The 20,758-nt window shown below is 36.0% G+C and overlaps 1 long non-coding RNA gene across 1 annotated transcript; it reads left to right on the top strand.

Moving 5' to 3' along the window:
* The first annotated feature begins 17,964 nt into the window (after window positions 1-17,964).
* LOC110693348 lies at window positions 17,965-18,901 on the top strand. Its single transcript, XR_002505580.1, has 2 exons — window positions 17,965-18,161; window positions 18,591-18,901. It is a non-coding gene; the product is annotated as an uncharacterized LOC110693348 (long non-coding RNA).
* The last annotated feature ends 1,857 nt before the right edge of the window (window positions 18,902-20,758 follow it).

Here is a 20,758-nt window from a genome sequence, read left to right on the forward strand (position 1 = left end):
TACTAATGTGTGTATTTTGTTATTAGAAAGAGGTACGAGGCATCAAAGTAAGTGCTTTAATGTTTTAATTGTTATTATATAGAGTTCATGCTTAGGTTGTTATTATGATTCCTAGTATCATGTCTAGAGTAACTTTAATATCAAGTATGATTAAAAGTATGATGCCTTTTATGTTCTTCCTAATATTTATGATTATTAGTATCAAGTTAGGGTTAAAGATATGATTTTTATGTTTAGTGACATGCTAGGGTTTGTTATTAATCTTGTTGGTATCATGCCTAGGATCTTGCTATTATTATGCTTTAACATGATTTATGGTTATTTTTATGATTATAATTGTTATGATTTATGATGATTATTTTTATAATTATAATTTTGATTATTAATTTATGATTATGTTGCTTGATATTTGTTTTTATTGCTTGATCACGCCTTTTATGCATGTTTCAAGGGAATCGGTACTTGTAATCACACTTAATAATATAATTAATAATCTTGTTTAGGGTTAATTTAATTATAATTCAAGTGATCGCCAATAATAGATTTATTTGTGCATTAATATTCAACCAACATAGATTAAACAGGTTTAGGGTTAATCCTATTGATTGCATGTTAATCAGAAAGCGCACATGAATACGATCATAATAAAGTAGAGGCCTATTATTAGGGCAGGTTCAATCTCTTTTAGGTTGGATTTGTACCTTCATCCCCGAACCCTATTTGGTTCAAGACCTTATGTAGTTGACGATCTCTTGGATCGTTAAGGGGTGTAACCTTCACCTCGTGAACGGTTTACAAGTTCCTAAAAAAACTTGTTGGCGACTCTTTTGCTCTATCTTCTTTCCCTTTGGACGCCACCGTACTTTAGTGTATGATCACAGTGGGGTTCGAGCTAGGGGTTAACGCTTTAAATATTCCTTACAGTTTTTGGCGACTCCACTGGGGAGGATTTCTATTTTAATTCCTGAATTTGTTTCGGCAATGATTTAGAATGAGTGGATGAGACTCGAAACGTTCTAAGTATTTCATGTGCGTAATTTTGATTAACATTATTATCATATGCATAAAAAATATCTCATTGGAAAGACCATCCGTAATGAGTTAAAAACATAGGATTTTACACGTAGGAAATTTGAGAAATATCTTTCACAACTAGGACCGAAATAACACTGCGCGAAACTGGAAAATTTTATCGAGCACAGAAAGCTGCTGAGGCATGTAGGAATTAGCGTTAGCGACCAAAGTATTGGCGCCAGACATTTAACTGTAGCGCCAGACGACAGGCTTGTCGCCAGGCGCTACAGCTAAAACCTGGCGCCAATCTCCGATTGCTGGCGCAAAATTCTTCCAATACCGAGCCAGAAATATGCGTTCTAATTTCGACCAGTTTTTCGTATTGTTTGCTCGATCCTACTTCCTGATTGAATTTTTTCTCACTTTTCTGAAACCCATATGTGTTCTACATATGCACATAGCCCTCTGGGAATTCATGCTCCATCTACCTGATTGAACGCTCTGAGCAACAAAGGGTACATCCGAGAATGTTGAATTCACCAAACCATGGAAGCGAGTTTTTCTAAAACTCGCGGTGTCCCATCCACTCGCGCCAACCCTTCACGGTTAGGCTTCCGCGCGGTGCATCTGGACAATTAACCATGGACCCTCTATTGACTAAACCATATCCCGAACTTTAGAGAACTAGAGCCATGGTTAGGTTGCAAACTCATTGCATCATATTGTGCCTACTTGACTAATTGTGCATTATTTGTTGCGCACATATATGTTTTCTTAACCGTTTGTTTGCCTTGTGTTGAGATTTAATAAATTAATGACTTAAAGAACTTTGCCTAATTAATTAATTGATTAATTAATTTGAGTAAATAAAGTCTAATATTTTAATCTGAATTGACCTAGTACGACTTTAGGCATGCCCCTGTTGATTAATAACACCGAAAACAGTCTCAGATTGAAGCTCCAGCATTGGCGCCAAAAGATGAGTTGTAGCGCCACACCACACAGTGCGACGCCAGTCCTGTCGTTTTGCCGACAGTTTGGATTATTGGTCGAGTCATCACCTAGTGTCTAATTAACCAGTTTGCTAATTAATTCGGTTAATTTTCGCTGTCAATAGTACTTTGTTAAGTCAGTAATTGAGTATAGTCTAGCCACATGGTCATGACACAAGTCTTACATGTCACCTACACTCACTAGTCCTAGCACACACTTTGAGCACATATCACCATGACCATGTCTTAGGTTCATGCATGAGTCGGTTTTTTCCGTCATTTAAGTTGGGGGTACATTCTATTCCTAGTTCTTCTTATCCCTCCATCTACATCATTTTTCTTCACATTCTATTCCAATCACTTCCTCCATCCATTTCATGTTGAATAAAGTTTGAGTCAAATAATTAATAATGAATATCCCCAAATTCTTTTCCACAGTACTTGGTCGAGGAGAGAAGGGCGATTAATCAAGGACAACCTCTTTATTCAAGTTTCACTTTTTGATAAACCAATTCGTCAAAAGAGGAAAGCTAAAAAGATAATGGAAACTCAAGACGAAGTTAATGAACTTAGGAGTCAATTGAATGACGTGACTGAGGTGTTAAAGGCTTTAACCCTCAAAATTGATGACCCTATGAAGCAACAACAAATGAACCTTATGAAAGAAAGCTTGAGCAAGCTATCTAGTGACTATAAATTTCAGGGCATCAATTCACAAGGGGTATCGCTGGACAAGGAACTTCTTCCGCATAAGTTCAACGCCACTGACATCCCTAAATTTAAGGCAATAGATAACCCTTACTTCCATCTAAGAGCTTTTGAAACTATAATGAGCACTAAGGGTATCGATAAGAAGGTTTTCCCCTCTCTGTTCCCACTATCTCTCGACACCGTTTGCCAGCAATGGTTCTTTTCTCTCGAGAAAGAAAAAACCTCCACCTGGGAGTCCATAGCAAATGCTTTCATAGATATATATAAGTGCAACATCCAAGACGAAACTGACCACAGACAACTCGAGATGTTAAAACAAAAAGGAAACGAAGGGTTCACTTCTTTCTTCAATAAATGGAGGGAAACTTCCGCTAATATGGTCAAGGCTCCTACCGAAAAAGAATCTGTGAGGATGTTTATCAAGAATATCCAAGGGAAGTATTCAAAGCACTTAAAGTACCAACACAACTTGAATACTTTCAAGGCTGTCTATAATATAGGCATTGACATTGAAGATGACCTTCTGAAAGATAATAATGCGAGAGGAAAGAAGAACGACCATCCTTCTTTTTCCTCTCCCATTAATGAGGTACGTACCACAAACGCCTCTAAATCACGAATCCAAAGATCAAAAAGGGTGTTCACTCCACTTGGTATGAACTATGAAACAACTTTCGAGAAGTTACACCACAAAGGACTAGTTATGCCCATAGGGCCTATCAAAGATCCAGTTCCAGAAGCCAGGCCACCCAAGTGGGATCCCAATAAGCACTGCAAATATCACCAAGGAAAGGGTCACGACACTGAGGAGTGTTAGAAACTCAAAGAAGTTATTCAAGATCTGATCGATAGCAATGAAACTTCTGAGATTCTAGCTATCGAAGAAGATCAAACATCCTTCGATCCATCACTTCTTATCACACCTGTAGGAGAGCCCATGATCGAGACAGCTTATATAACCTCTCTTGACGAAGTGGCCATGATTGGGGAGGATGAAAGTCTTTTCTTAGATAATACTAGGGAAGACTCGTCAAGTCTAAAAGAGGACGTTCAAAAACTGCAAGATGTCGTTGCCATGCTCTTGAATGTGGTAGAAGGATTAGAAAATTGGGTAATGGCCATCGAACAAAATTCTCGTTAAGAGTTTAATGAAGAACTCAATGCTCCTAAGCCACGGGCAAAATGGACCATTGAAGAATACACACCAATAGGAAGGACTTACAATGAAGCTTTTGACTGTCTTCATGATCAAGGTCATATTCACTCCATTGGTCCCAGTTAAGACCCTCCATCTGAAAAACGTTTTCTCAATTGGGATCCAAGTTCCTATTGTCGATACCATAAAGGTCGCGGTTACACTACTGAAAAGTGTCTCGCTCTCAAGGATCGTGTTCAAGACTTCATTGATTCAAATCTCCTTCATGTTCCTCCGCGCGAAAAGAAGACCAAGATTAGTAACAATAACAACAGTGGCTGTAAAGGAAAGAAGAACGACTATCCTTCTTCTTCCGAGAACACCTACTCTAGTAACAGTGTTGGTACTTTTGACCTTAATGAGATCTTAGGATTTAGAAAGCAACAAAAAACGTATTTTACCCCTATTGGAATTAGCTACGATGATGCTTTCGATCGACTCCATGCCAAGGGACTCATTACTCCTATTGGACCTCTTCAAGATCCTCCACTTGAGAAGAGGGTGCCTAGTTGGAATCCAAATGTGCGCTGCAAGTACCATCAGGGTAGGGGTCATGCTACTGAGAGCTTTTGGAAGCTAAAGGAGGCTATCCAACATTTGATTGATAATAACAAGCTTCCCATACCTCCACTTAACAAGAAGAGCGAGTGATGATAAAGCAAATAACACAAGACAAGAGGCGAGCTTCAACGACGAGATTTCATGAAATCTTTTTTCTTTTTTTTTTCTTATTTACCCTTTCCCCAATAAGTCTAGCATAGGCACCTTTATTTTCCCTCAGATTAATTTTGTAGATTCTTTCTTTTCCCTTTTTAATAAAAATGAGCATTTATTCTCTCACATATGATCATTTCATTGCATTGCATTATAAAAAAAAAATCCATGTCGAACTAAGCACAAGGTATACTAATGATTTGAGGCACCTCTTGTAGCCACATCGTATCTCCTTTCACCTTCTAATTTACAATCCTTTCTTGATAAACCCCTTTGAGCCTCGTCTAACGATAGACCTTTCTTTTTTTCAACCCACATCTACCTAACCTTGGGATGGGATGGTGTGTAACTTATGCAATCTCAAAATCTTGAGTGATTTCAAAAGATCAAAATAAATAAAATAAGCAGAAAATAAATAAAATGTACAAAAGGGCAAGTGTTCCAATGTCTTTGATATGAAAATATCGTTGATATGAATACGTCTCAGATTGCGTCTCTTATCGAGTGCTCGGTACCGTGCCTAAGAAACATGAATGCCAAGTAAGTGATAGCCGCATGATTGGGATTGCCCACAATTATAAAAATGAAATAAATGCTAAAGCGAAAGAAAAAGCTAAAAAAAAAAAGAGTAGAAACTCAAGCATAAAAATATAAAGATTCAAAAGCAAAGTTGCACACCTTGGGGGCTTATCTAGGGTCTTGAGCCTTTATCCCCTTCTTCTTCAAACCTTTAGCCTAACCACGTTACACTAAAGTACGGTGGCGTCCAAAAGGGAAGAAGATAGAGCAAAAGAGTCGCCAACAAGTTTTTAAGGAACTTGTAAACCGTTCACGAGATGAAGGTTACACCCCTTAACGATCCAAGAGATCGTCAACTCCATAAGGTCATGAACCAAATAAGGGTTCGGGGATGAAGGTACAAATCCAACCTAAAAGAGATTGAACCTGCCCTAATAATAGGCCTCTACTTTATTCTGCTCGTATTCATGTGCGCTTTCTGATTAACATGCAATCAATAGAATTAACCCTAAACCTGTTTAATCTATGTTGGTTGAATATTAATGCACATACAAATCTATTATTGGCGATCACTTGAATTATAATCACAATTAACCCTAAACAAGATTATTAATAATTTTATTAAGCGTGATTACAAGTACCAAATTCCCTTTAAACATGCAATAAAGGTGATCAAGCAATAAATAATAAATAGCATATCAAGCAACATAATAAATAATCAATATCATGAATAATAATTATAATAATAATAATAATAATAATAATATCATCATAAATTAAATAATTATAAATTATAACAATTATAATCATGTTAAAGCATAGCAAGATCCTAGGCATGATACTAACAAGATTACTAACAAACCCTAGCATGTCACTAAACAATAAAAATCAAATCTTTAGCCCTAACATGATACTAACAATCATAAATATTAGGAAGAATATAGGAAGCATCATACTTTTAATCATACTTGATATTAAAATTACCCTAGACATGATATTAGGAATATCATAATAACAATCTAAGCATGATTTCTACATCATAATATCAATTAAACCATTAAAGTACTTACTTGGATGCCTCGTACCTCTTTCTAATAAAAAAAATACACACGTTAGTAACTTCAAGGAAAATAATAAACAAAGCAATTAAATTAAATAATTGAAAGAGAGATTTGGGACCAAACCCTCAGAAATTAAAACCTTTCACGTCTAGGGCGAAGGCAACTTCGAATATGGCTAAGTGTATCAAGATCTAATGAATGCGGAATTATTTATTTGAGAAAAGGCTAGTTTAGAAAAAGGGAGAGAGAGAGAATAATCAAGAAAATATTGATGAGAGTTGGTGATTGATTAAGAGGAGATATGACCTCTATTTATAGGAAAAAAGAGAGTCGAAGAATTAAGAAAAGAATCCAAATTCGAATCGAAATAAAACTCGTAGACAGCAGTTTTTGCGGATTTTGTTTTTATCATATCTTTTGATCCAGAAATCAGAATAAGATCAATAAGATGTCGTTGGAAAGATCTTGAATTCTACTTTCTAACCCAATTAGAATCAGATTAAAATATATTGTAGAATAAAATATATGAACAAAATAGTGAGACGGTGTCAGTTTTGGATAGAGTTTGATATCTTATTCATATCTTTTTCGTTATAGCTCGGAATTATTATTATAATATATCATTGGAAAGATAATTTCAAGATCTATCCAACCATATAAAATTTGGATATAAAATATGAGGCAAGAAAATAATATCTGACTGTCTTTGAACATGTTTAAATCCGAATAGAATTAGGACTTTAAAAAAGGAAAGTTTTATAAAAAAAAAAGGAAAGTTTATATTTAAATCAAATTCCTTAATATTATCTTATCAGAAAAGGATAATTAAGATATTTAGAAACTTATAGAAGATTCTAATCAATCCTAATTAGTTTAGGAATAGGATTAAACCTTTGAACCCTCCTCATGATCATTGGGTCGTAGGTAAAATCCGGTTTGGACCCAGTTTAGTATTTTGGCCATAACTTCCTCATTATTCATCGGAATTGGGCTTATAATATATCGTTGGAGAGGTCTTTGCAAGCCCCATCTAACTACACCATTATTGGACCCTTATCATGGTCCAAACTAAACTGGAATGGACGTTTTCATAAAATAGAGTGGGTTTTCGAAAACAGAAAGAAGAGAAAAGAAAATAAAAGCTTTCCGCAACACTAGACTTTTCCACACTTTCGTTTCATTCGATTATGATTTGACGTGAAAGGTACTCATCACCGGGTTTGGTTTTGGGGAGACACAAATGGGTGTCTACAGAAGCCTCGACTTTGACTGAGTTTGGAGAAACAAAAGTTTCGAAAACGAAAGTCAAAGTAACGATAGGGACGGAGAATGATTCAGAACGTTCTGCGATCCTAAATCAATCTTATAACGCCGATACCTGCAAAACTAGCATTAGTTAAACAGATAGAAGAGTTAAGAAACGCGTATCTTTCACCGTCGAGCACACGTCTCTGAAAGTAACTGATTTGCTACTGTACTGTTGTTTTGACGACCTCCTGCAAGCCAGAGAATGCCATCCCGCTTGAAAACCGCTACGCCTTGTAACTGCTTCCAAGTTAGAAGATTGCTTCGCCTGAAACTATCCTCTCCGCTTTGATAATATTCCACATCCAAGGGAATACTATCGAAGATTGCTTCTCTTGAAACAATCTCCATCCGCATTGATAATATTCCACATCCTAGGGAATATGATCGAAGACAACTTCGCCCGAAATTACCTTTAGTTGTTTGTGACCTTGCTGCTTTGACATTCTGAACAAAGAGCTCCTTTTTGATATGTTCAATTTCCGCTGTGATAGTCTTCGAAAAGATCACTGCTTTTTAATCCTTAATACTGCCATGCCAGTACGTCGGCGCTTTGCTGCTTGTGAACCAGTATGTCGGTGCTTTTGTTGTGATGACAATCCTCTTTTCTATGGGAATAGTTTCCAACACAACTCTTGTATGATGTATGACAATCCGATTTAGGGAAAAATGTCAATGCCACGTAACAATCCATCCTTGGAAATGTTGTCACGATGAAGCAACAATTCGTACCTCGGAAAATTTGCCAAAATCCAATTTTTGGAAAAGTTGCCAATGCTTCGTAACAATCTTTCATAAGAACTTTGCTACGATCGACAATCCACATCTTGAAATATAACTCTTGAAAGCAATCCACCTTGGAAATTTGCCAACGCTATGCGACAATCCTTTCGGGAAAATATTGCCACAATTGACAATCCGCGTCTTGGAACATTTGCAAAAAAGAGTCGACCGACAATCCACTTCGGGAAAATTTGCCACTTACTAAAGTGAATGACAATCCATGTTGAGGAACTTTGCCGAAATTTATAATGAATAGAGACCTACGACAATCCTTTGGGAAATTTTGCTATAGGGAACTGGGTGTATGACAATCCAATTTCGGAAAACTTGCCAGCGATGACAATCTAATCTTTGAAAAAATTTCCAAACAAAGAAGGAGCGCGACAATCCACGCTTGGAAACTTTGCCAGAGATGACAATCCAATCTTGGAAAAATTGTCGTTGAAGAAGATGCACGACAATCCATTTTTGGAAATATTGTCAGTTGGGGATGACAATCCAATTTTTGGAAAACCTTGTCGTTTAATAAGAATGTGCGACAATCCATATTTGGAAATATTGTCGTTTAAGTGCTTGCTTTTGAACCGATTGTAATGAGTCAGTGTTTTAGGCGCTTAAGCTAAGTGAGACGATCTTTCGTCAGGTCGGTCACTTATTGCAATTGTAATCAAACCGACTACTTAATCATGTCAAATTTCTTATAGGGGCTAACTGGCGTACCAAGGAACCCAAAATTGTTGCATGAAGTCGAAATCACCTTTTTGAGAGGCTTCGAGCTCTGTCGTTGCTGAGATATCTCTGGCGCCAAGTATTGGAGTAGGGTCTTCCCTATTCTGCTGCACCTGTATTTATTTTTTGACTATAGAACTTTGCCAATTTCTTTAATTATCTTAGGGTTGACCTAAGGTTTAGCGTTGCTTGACTCATCGACTCGACACGACTCAAGGCATAAACTTGACTCGATATGATTAACTGACTCGAGGTTGACTCGACTCGAAGTGTAATGACACATGTGTTAGACTCAAATCAAAATGATATGACACGACATGACTCAATGTGTACATGACTCGTGTGTGCATTGTAATGTGATCGTATGACTCGAAAAAAGCAAAAAAGCAAAAAAATTCCGTCAATTGTGGAGGGTACCGACTTTCTCCCGAAAAAGAAAGACGTGAAAAAGAAAAATCAAAAGTTTGAAGATGCATGTTGAATGAGCTTAGTCAAATGTTGTTTGATACTATCTCTCAAGGTTCAAGGATTAATTCATCCTAGGCTATCTCAACTGTTGACTCCATGATGAAAGTATTTGGGTAACTTAGGCACGGAGGCTAAGCACTTCATACTTCTTGATGCAATGACAATTATGAGTGATTTTGACGAAGCATGCTTCAGCGTTGTGTTAAGATTTCATGACAAAGGGTTCCTAAGGGAAATATATTTGGTCATGTATGTGTGCAGTGTGTGAAAGTGACACTAAAGCTAGGCCGCAAGAGCTAAGTGTGTGAAAAAGATATTATTGTTAGAAGAGCCAAATAATGGTGACTCTTAGGCTAGGTAAGCTAATGATGTAGGGATCAAGCCCCCAAGTCTAGCTCTAAGTGAATAGGGATGAGCATTGGAGATCCCTTGATATGATCATGGTGTAAGTGTGTGAATGTGAATATGAATGCATGTTTATTGTGGCCGCACCTCGATGTGAGGTTGCCTACGTATCCGTTAGGAATCAAGCCGAACGTAGCTCTAGCCGAACCTTGCACAAGTGTGTGTACCTCAAAAAGGTCTTTTAAGGGTTGTAACGCGGTTAGGCTAAAGGTTATAGAAGAAGGGGATAAAGGCTCAAGACCCTAGACAAGCCCCCAAGGTGTGCAACCTTGCTTCTGAATCTTTGTATTTTCATGCTTGAGGTTTTCTACTCTTTTTTTTTAGCTCTTTCTTTTGCTTTAGCATTTATTTTATTTTAATAAGTGTGAGCAATCTCGATCATGCGGTCTATCACTCACTTGGCATTCATGTTTCTCAGGCACGATACCGAGCACTCGATAAGAGACGCAATCTGAGACGTGTTCTTATCAAAGATATTTCACATCATAGACATTGGAACACTTGCCCTTTTGTACACTTTTATTTATTTTTGCTTTTGCTTATTTTTGCTATTTTTTGAATTACTCAAGCTTTTTATGAAATTGAAAATTGCATAAGTTGCACACCATCCCATCCCAAGGTTAGATAGATGTAGGTTAAAAAAATAAGGGTCTATCGTTAGACGAGGCTCAAAGTGGTTTATGAAGAAAGGATTGTATAATTAAAGAGCGAAAGGAGATATGATGTGGCTACAAGGGGTGCCTCAAATCATTAGTATACCTTGTGCTTAATTCGACATGGTTTTTTTTTTTTAATGCAATGTAATGAAATGATCATATATAAGGAATAAATGCTCATTTTATTAAAAAGGGAAAAGAAAAGAAAAATTACAAAATTAATCTAAAGGAAAAGAAAAGGTGCCTATGCTAGACTTATTGGGGAAAGGAAAAAATGAAAAAGAAATAGAAAAAGAGGTTATGAAATCTTTTCGTTGAAGCTCGCCTCTTGTCTTGTGTTGTTTCATCATTACCCTCATTTTTTGTTTGTCAATCATATGACTCAAACTCGATTCAACACACATGGATGGAAGGAGTGAAGAAAGATGGAATAGAAAGTGAAAAAAGAAAAAAATGATGGAGGTGGAGGGATATGAAGAATTAGGGATAGAATGTACCCCCCAACTCAAATGACAGAAAAGACCGACTCATGCATGAACCTAAGACATGGACATGGTGACATGTGCTCAAAGTGTGTGCTAAGACTAGTGAGTGTATATGGTACTTTAAGACTCGTGTCATGACCATGTGGATAGACTATGTGACTAGACTCAAGCAAAGACTAAGTTAAGACTTCACGTATATGTATTAAACTGGATAGACTGTGGTATTTTAGTCATAACTTTTGATCTGCGACTCTGATTGGGATGAACCGAACGCCAAATTAAAGATAAAACTCGGGGCTACAGATCCATATGTTGTACGACTCGTAGTTCTTTGTAGAACTCGAGATATGACCAAAACAAGTTGACGTTTGTGCAGTATACGGGAATAAAAATCCGGGTTGACTTAAAGGAACTATGACTCGATTTTATGTTTATTTTTTTAGCTCAAATTAATTAATTAATTAATTAAAAAAAGTCCTTTAATCATTAATCAGTTTATTTATTCTTAGCACAAGTCAAACAAACGGTTAGGAAAAATCACATAGAGTATGCACAACAAATAATGCACAATTAGTCAAGTAGGCACAATATGATGCAATGAGTTTGCAACCTAACCATGGCTCCAGTTCTCTAATGGATATGGTTTAGTCAAACAGGGTCCATGGTTAATTATCCAGATGCACCGCGTAGAAGCCTAACCGTGAAGGGTTAACGCGTGTGGATAGAACACCGCGAGTTTTTTTTAGAAAAAACTCGCTTCCATGGTTTGGTGAATTCAACCTCTCAGATGTACCCTTTGTTGCCAGGAGCGTTCAATCGGGTAGATAGAGCATGAATTCCCAGAGGGTTATGTCCATATGTAGAACACATATGGGTTTCAGAAAAATGAGAAAAAATTCAATCAGGAAGTAGGATCGAGCAAACAATACGAAAAACCGATCGAAATTAGAACGCATATTTCTGGCTCGGTATTGGGGGAAATTGGCGCCAGCAAACAGAGACTGGCGCCAACTTTTAACTGTAGTCTGGCGCTACGGCTAAAAGTATGGCACCAAGCTCTGGCCCCTGACGCTACTTCCCACATGCCTCAGCAGCTTTCTGTGCTCAATAAAATCATCCAGTTTCGCGCGGTGTTATTTCAGTCCTAATTGTGAAAGACATTTCTCAAATTTTCTACGTGTAAAATCCTATGTTTTTGACTCATTACGGATGGTCTTTCCAATGAGAACCTTTTTATGCATATGCCACAATGCTAATCAAAATTACGCACATGAAATACTTAGAACTTTTCGAGTCTCATCCACTCATTCTAAATCATTGCCGAAACAAATTCAGGAATTAAAGTAGAAATCCTCCCCAGCGGAGTCGCCAAAAACTGTAGGGAATAGTTTCAAGCCTTTAAAATCCCACTAGCTTGAACCCCACTGTGATCATACACTAAAGTACGGTGGCGTCCAAAAGGGAAGAAGATAGAGCAAAAGAGTCGCCAACAAGTTTTTAAGGAACTTGTAAACCGTTCACGAGATGAAGGTTACACCCCTTAACGATCCAAGAGATCGTCAACTCCATAAGGTCATGAACCAAATAAGGGTTCGGGGATGAAGGTACAAATCCAACCTAAAAGAGATTGAACCTGCCCTAATAATAGGCCTCTACTTTATTCTGCTCGTATTCATGTGCGCTTTCTGATTAACATGCAATCAATAGAATTAACCCTAAACCTGTTTAATCTATGTTGGTTGAATATTAATGCACATACAAATCTATTATTGGCGATCACTTGAATTATAATCACAATTAACCCTAAACAAGATTATTAATAATTTTATTAAGCGTGATTACAAGTACCAAATTCCCTTTAAACATGCAATAAAGGTGATCAAGCAATAAATAATAAATAGCATATCAAGCAACATAATAAATAATCAATATCATGAATAATAATTATAATAATAATAATAATAATAATAATATCATCATAAATTAAATAATTATAAATTATAACAATTATAATCATGTTAAAGCATAGCAAGATCCTAGGCATGATACTAACAAGATTACTAACAAACCCTAGCATGTCACTAAACAATAAAAATCAAATCTTTAGCCCTAACATGATACTAACAATCATAAATATTAGGAAGAATATAGGAAGCATCATACTTTTAATCATACTTGATATTAAAATTACCCTAGACATGATATTAGGAATATCATAATAACAATCTAAGCATGATTTCTACATCATAATATCAATTAAACCATTAAAGTACTTACTTGGATGCCTCGTACCTCTTTCTAATAAAAAAATACACACGTTAGTAACTTCAAGGAAAATAATAAACAAAGCAATTAAATTAAATAATTGAAAGAGAGATTTGGGACCAAACCCTCAGAAATTAAAACCTTTCACGTCTAGGGCGAAGGCAACTTCGAATATGGCTAAGTGTATCAAGATCTAATGAATGCGGAATTATTTATTTGAGAAAAGGCTAGTTTAGAAAAAGGGAGAGAGAGAGAATAATCAAGAAAATCTTGATGAGAGTTGGTGATTGATTAAGAGGAGATATGACCTCTATTTATAGGAAAAAAGAGAGTCGAAGAATTAAGAAAAGAATCCAAATTCGAATCGAAATAAAACTCGTAGACAGCAGTTTTTGCGGATTTTGTTTTTATCATATCTTTTGATCCAGAAATCAGAATAAGATCAATAAGATGTCGTTGGAAAGATCTTGAATTCTACTTTCTAACCCAATTAGAATCAGATTAAAATATATTGTAGAATAAAATATATGAACAAAATAGTGAGACGGTGTCAGTTTTGGATAGAGTTTGATATCTTATTCATATCTTTTTCGTTATAGCTCGGAATTATTATTATAATATATCATTGGAAAGATAATTTCAAGATCTATCCAACCATATAAAATTTGGATATAAAATATGAGGCAAGAAAATAATATCTGACTGTCTTTGAACATGTTTAAATCCGAATAGAATTAGGACTTTAAAAAAGGAAAGTTTTATAAAAAAAAAAAAGGAAAGTTTATATTTAAATCAAATTCCTTAATATTATCTTATCAGAAAAGGATAATTAAGATATTTTAGAAACTTATAGAAGATTCTAATCAATCCTAATTAGTTTAGGAATAGGATTAAACCTTTGAACCCTCCTCATGATCATTGGGTCGTAGGTAAAATCCGGTTTGGACCCAGTTTAGTATTTTGGCCATAACTTCCTCATTATTCATCGGAATTGGGCTTATAATATATCGTTGGAGAGGTCTTTGCAAGCCCCATCTAACTACACCATTATTGGACCCTTATCATGGTCCAAACTAAACTGGAATGGACGTTTTCATAAAATAGAGTGGGTTTTCGAAAACAGAAAGAAGAGAAAAGAAAATAAAAGTTTTCCGCAACACTAGACTTTTCCACACTTTCGTTTCATTCGATTATGATTCGACGTGAAAGGTACTCATCACCGGGTTTGGTTTTGGGGAGACACAAATGGGTGTCTACAACAACTGTAATAAAAATGCATTCATATTCACATTCACACACCATGATCATATCAAGGGATCTCCTATGCTCATCCCTATTTATTTAAATCTAGACTTGGGGGCTTGATCCCTACATCATTAGCTTACCTAGGCTAAGAGTCACTACCATTTGACTCTTTTCAATATATTTTCCCACACACTTAGCCCTTGCAGCCTAACTTTAGTGTCACTATCACACACATCACAAATACATGACCAAATATACTTCCCTTAGGAACCCTTTTTCATGGAATCTGAACACAACGTTGAAGCATGCCTTGTCATATCAACATCATTCATCAATCATAATTGTCATTGCATCACGAAGTATGAAGTGCTTAGCCTCCGTGCCTAAGTTACCCAAATACTTTCATCATTGAGTCAACCATTGATATAGCCTAGGATGGATTAACCCTTGCACCTTGAGAGATAGTATCAAACAACATTTGACTAAGCTCATTCAACATGCATTCGAAAACTTCGATTCTTTTTTCGCGTCTTTATTTTTCGGGAGAAAGTCGGTAACCTCCACAAAAATGACGGAAATTTTTTGCTTTTTTGCATTTTCAGGTCGCACAATCACATTACAATGCACACACGAGCCATGTACACATTGAGTCATGTCGTGTCATATCACCTTGATTTGAGTCTACCACATGCGTCAAACACTTCGAGTCGAGTCAACCTCGAGTCAGTCAATCACAGAGAGTCAAGTTTATATCTTGAGTTGTGTCAAGTCGATGAGTCAAGCGACGTTAAACCTTAGGTCAACCCTAAGATAACTAAAGAGAATAGCAAAGTTCTATAGTAAAAAATAAATACAGGTGCAGCAGAATAGGGAAGACCCTACTTCAGCGCCGGACGACAACATCTAGCGTATGGAAATAGATTTCAGCGCTTGGCGCTAGATCCCAGTGTCTAGCGACAGAGTCAATTCTTGGCGCCAGAGATATTTCAGCAGCGACAGAGCTCGAAGCCTCTCAGAAGGGTGATTTCGACCTCATACAGCAATTTCGGGTTCCTTGGTGCGCCAGTTAGCCCCTATAAGCAATTTGACATGATTAAGTAGTCAGTTTGATTACAATCACAATAAGTGATCGACCTGATGAAAGATCGTCTCACTTAGCTTTGACGAGGGGAAAACTAGGTCGTTATCTAATCTTCCCTCGGTCAAACTAAATTTATAAACACTTAACAAACCTAAATACGAGTATAGAGGCAAGTCAAGGGTCGAACCCAAAGGAACGGTAATGTTCAAGCACTTTCAATTATGCGCCTAAGCTAGGTCAAAATCAAAGGGTAAAGGGAGAATACTAACAACTAACAAAACAAGTAACCAAGGAAATAAAACAATAGAAACGGGGATCAACAAGTAATCATGTCAATTGCAACAACTTGGGAAAAGCATGCCAATCAAAGGTTGTGAGGACTAATGATAAAAGCAATCAATAGGAATCAAAGAGCTATCTCCTAATTGTTAAGCTAGGTTTCACTATGAATAACAAACTAAGAGAATCACAATCAAAACCAATCGATAATTGCAATTCCTAAACCAATTGTTCATGTCATTAGCAATTACAATGCAATCTAGCATAATTCTCAAGGCCTAATTGAATTACACACATGCAAGCTTGATATCATTGCAACACTTCATTGATTTTGAATCTAAGACCTCGAAACATCAAGCTTGAACATTGAAACTCCGAATATGACAATTTGAATTGTGTCTTGTCCCGAGCATTAACCTACACGAACAACCGAAAAAGGAGACAAATAAAATAAAATAAATAAAATGGAAATAAATAAAGTAAAAATAAAAGAAATAAAACTAAATCTATGAATTAAGGACTAAAATAATGAAAAACTAATCAAAACTCAAAATGAGTTATTAAAATGGAAAAACAAGGAAAAATAAGAAAATAATAGAAAAATAAAGAAAGAAAATATAGAAAAAGGACCTAAATCTTATTCTTTTGAGCGCCATAAATGACGCTCATCAAATTCCCCCAAGCTAAACTTTTGCTCGTCCTCGAGCAAAATAAAATCCAACCCAAGGGAAAAATGATGAATTTATTCAAGCAAAGAAAGAAACAAGAAAGATAGAGGATGAGAATATACACTAACTCACTTTCGTAGGAATCACGATCAATTTTAGCAACTAAAGACAAGCCATTTAAACCCCTAGATCGCCCTAAAGGGCGAGTGATGATCTCGTAAAGGTTTCCTAAGAGATTAACCCATAACTCTCATAATAATACAAACATGCAAAGCATAAAGAAGGAAATCAAAAGAAAAGAAGAGCAAACACATGTTCATAAAAGGAATTTTTAAAATGTACAAGCACAAATGAATGCAAATCTTTCTAAATAAGTAAGGGAGTGCACGCTCCAAGATACCTAAGGTTGATTGAAACATAAATATGCTAAGCATAGGAACTAGTTATCACACTCCACTTTCATTCCAAACGGTCTTACCGCGTTCCCCCTACTAATCTCATATCTCCCCTTAGTGAGCGTCTCATAGAACCGGAAAAAGATCAAATTTTTGGCTTACTCGACATCTTGACTTCGCATCCCCTTTCCTTAGGTTATAACCCATGATTCCCTCCACCAATGAATGACTCAACCCGTAGGTCAAAAGGTCTTCCCAAAGGTTGTAACGTAAGGCAAAAAGGGTTAAGGTAGGCTAAATTTAAAATTTGGTGGTTAACCTAAATTGTGAAGCAAAGATTGCGCATTTCTTTACACCATAACCAATAATCACCAAACAAAAATACCAACACCCCCAAGCTTATTCAAAGCTAAGATTACAAACATATACACAAAAAGCGTGAGAACGCTTCCCCCCAAGCTTAAATGGAGCATTGTCCTCAATGCTCAAAAAGGAAGAATACTCACATAAAAATATTTTTGCATTTTTCACTTTTTTTTCTTCATATTTCTTTATTAGTGCTTTGTCTTCGCCTCTTTTAACTTTGGACAGCTTTTTCAAATTTGCACTTGCTTTGTCCTTGCCTTTTTTTACTTTGGACGGCTTTTTCATTTATTCACTTGCCATTATTCACAAAATATACACAACACAAACTTGCTTTCAAGAGAACCAAATATCCAAACTCCTCCACCACAAACTCCAACAATAATGAACAATTTCTTCACAAACACTACTACAAAATTTACAAAAAAGATCCCTAATAAAAGACCCGTTATTTATGTAACGGATCTGTTCGATATATGAGATCCTATATTAATGGTAACGGGTCTGTTATGTTTATTAGCACATGATAAGAGGCCTGTTCTAAATCTTAACGGGTGTATTATAAATATTAGGGCCCACAAATTAATTTGGAGAAATAAAGAAGAAGAATGCATAGACCCGTTGTCAATCCTAACAGGTCTCTTATGTGTATTAGGGGTACTTGTTATATACAATTCTCTCTCCTCAAAACCCTAACCTCAGCCCCAAAATCAAAATCCTTTTCTCTTAGAATTTCGCCGTCACTGGTCTCTTCCACTTGTTTCCTCCGTTGATGTTTTTGCTAATATTCAATGGAAGGTACTTGCTCTTCTTCTTTTAGAATAAAAGGTAATTACTCTTCCTCCTCACTTTTTAATATATGGTTCCTGGGAAACTAATATTTGCATTTTTTTTTATAAAAAAATGACTCTATCTCTACTCTTTAAAAAAAAAAATAGCGAATTCCGTTCTTCTTTGGTGTATTTCTTGCATTTCCAATTCTCCAAGCTAGGTACTCAACAAATCTCTAAATTCTTCTACTACTAATTTCTATTATTTCTTTTATGTAATTTATTTTGCATTCACATAATTGAAATTAAAAAAAAAAAGTTTTAGTTTTGCTCAACTGATGATCTAATAGGAAATACTATGCGGTTGATTATCCTTCTTTTAGATCTACATATACTAGAAATTTTGTTTGGTTATTATTCATCAATTTTATGTTAATTGGTAAAATTCTTAATTGACTTTTTTTTATTGTTATTTTTTCAATGTCAGTTGGAGGCTATGAATATCTCATTGATAATTCCGTCGCCGGGGAAATGAGTGATCTTGGAATAGTTAAAAATTGGATCTCGAAACTTTTTCTTGCAGCTTGTATTATTTGGAGCGCTTCACTTTCCTTTCCACCATAAGCATCTGCAACTTCTAACTTATTAGTTTGAGGTGTGTTTCCGATTGCTATTTTTAAAATTGGTTTTGATGATGTTTGCTGCACATACACTCTTGCACCTTATACTTCGTATAATGTATAAACTTTATTGTATCAATGATGAATAAAATGAAAATCATAATTTAGTTTTGATGAATTTTTTTATTTTATTTATAAATTCATATTTATTCATTTTGATACTGGGTTTTTTTTAATGTTATTAAAAAAAAGCAAAAATAATAATTAATGGGTTACGTTGATTTATTTTTTTTAAATAAAATTAATGGGCTAAGAGACCCCATTTCTTAAATGACAGGTCTGAACTGATTAAGCAAAGAGACCCCATTTCTCTAATAAAGGGTCTCTTACCTAGCAATATAACAGACCCCCTATCTTTGATAATGGGTCTCTTACCTAGTAATATAACAGACCCCCACTTATGAGGCGGTCTGAGATAGAGACCCGTTAGAATATGGTCTCTAAGGCATGTTTTGACGGGTCTCTTTGCCTAATTTTGTAGTAGTGAAAAACCAAGAATGGAAACGAAAATGAAACAAAAGGCTCAAGATCTAGAGATGTGGCTTGAAAAGAAGTGAAAAAGGCTTAAAGGGTTAGCAAGTAGGCAAATGTAGACCCAAAAACCGAAGAAAATGAAAACTATCCTAGAAAAGAAAAATTACCACCCCGAAAAGATGTCTTTGTCCTCCCTAGGTGGTTCGGTCTCGGTCTTGGGAACCATAAGTCCAGATTCTAGATTAGGTCCGCAATAGTCAAGGATCCACGCCCCTCATGCAAGTAAATGTTGAAGGCTTGAAAAATAATGAACCTCACACGGATGTAGCCTAAAACTCAATATGGGTGTCAAATCGACTATAGGGAGCAACTACCAATCATACCACAAACTAGTAGAATCCGGCTTCATGATCCCCCTAGTTCTAGACAATTACCTTAGCATGCTTTATCCTAGAATCAACCAAACGTAACCTCAAACCGTGCACAACACTACCATTTAGGAAGAAAAGCATTCAAGTATACAAGTCCAATTGTTATTATGTCCAAAGCAAGAACAAAACAAAACACATTGAAAATTTGCCTTGTTAAAAACAAAAATCTTTTTGGAGTTTTTCAAAATTTGAGAACATGGAAAAGCATATACAAAGGTGCATGACATATATGAATCAACATTCCACCAAACATAATAGAATACCCTCCCCCAAACTTGAATGAGACAACATGATCAAACATAAATCAAATATTCCACGGGAGAGGAAAAACAAGGAGATTAATCCAATCAAACCAACATATGTCCAACAAGTCATCATCCACTAGAGAAAGAGGAAGGAAGGATATTACCGGATATTATGTGGGTGTAAATACCCGCAAATGACCCAATTTTAACCTTTCAAAGCTAACAACCTCTAATATTGAATCTTGCCTTCTATATGCTAGCAAATGTGGTGCCAATCTTCCTTGATTCTCGATCCAAATAGAAGCACCGAAGTATATCAAGTCATGTACCTAGCAAAAGGAACATAAACATTTCCATGAGAGAAAATCTATTCTAAAAAGAAAAGAAAATGAAAGCAATAAAACATGGGTTACTTTCCGAGAAAGGCTTGCTTAAGGTCCAAGCTTGACCGCTCTAGAAAATAATAATTCAACGCACAAAAGCTTGTCAAATGCACTACTACACATTTCATAGGAGAGAAGGTAGACAAATGACGCGAAGAGTACGTGCAACAAGGATAATGTACGTAAATGAGGAGAGAGATGCCAAGAAAAGGAAGAGGAAGAATCAAAAGAAAATTCAACAAAATATGAAGAAAAAGAAAAAGAAGGCAAACTCTTCTCAAAATATTTTTGGGCGGCAACATCACCCTTTTCCTCAATTGGGGACAAATGAGCTTCATACAAATCATCATAGACAAAAGGGTCCCCAATAGGCTCATTGACAAAAGAAGGGAGGGAAATAAGAGTGTAAGGGGATATGGTTGAATCTTCTTGAAAAAGGGGT

Source organism: Chenopodium quinoa, unplaced genomic scaffold (genome assembly GCF_001683475.1).
Source record: "Chenopodium quinoa cultivar QQ74 unplaced genomic scaffold, ASM168347v1, whole genome shotgun sequence".
Lineage (NCBI taxonomy): Eukaryota > Viridiplantae > Streptophyta > Magnoliopsida > Caryophyllales > Amaranthaceae > Chenopodium > Chenopodium quinoa.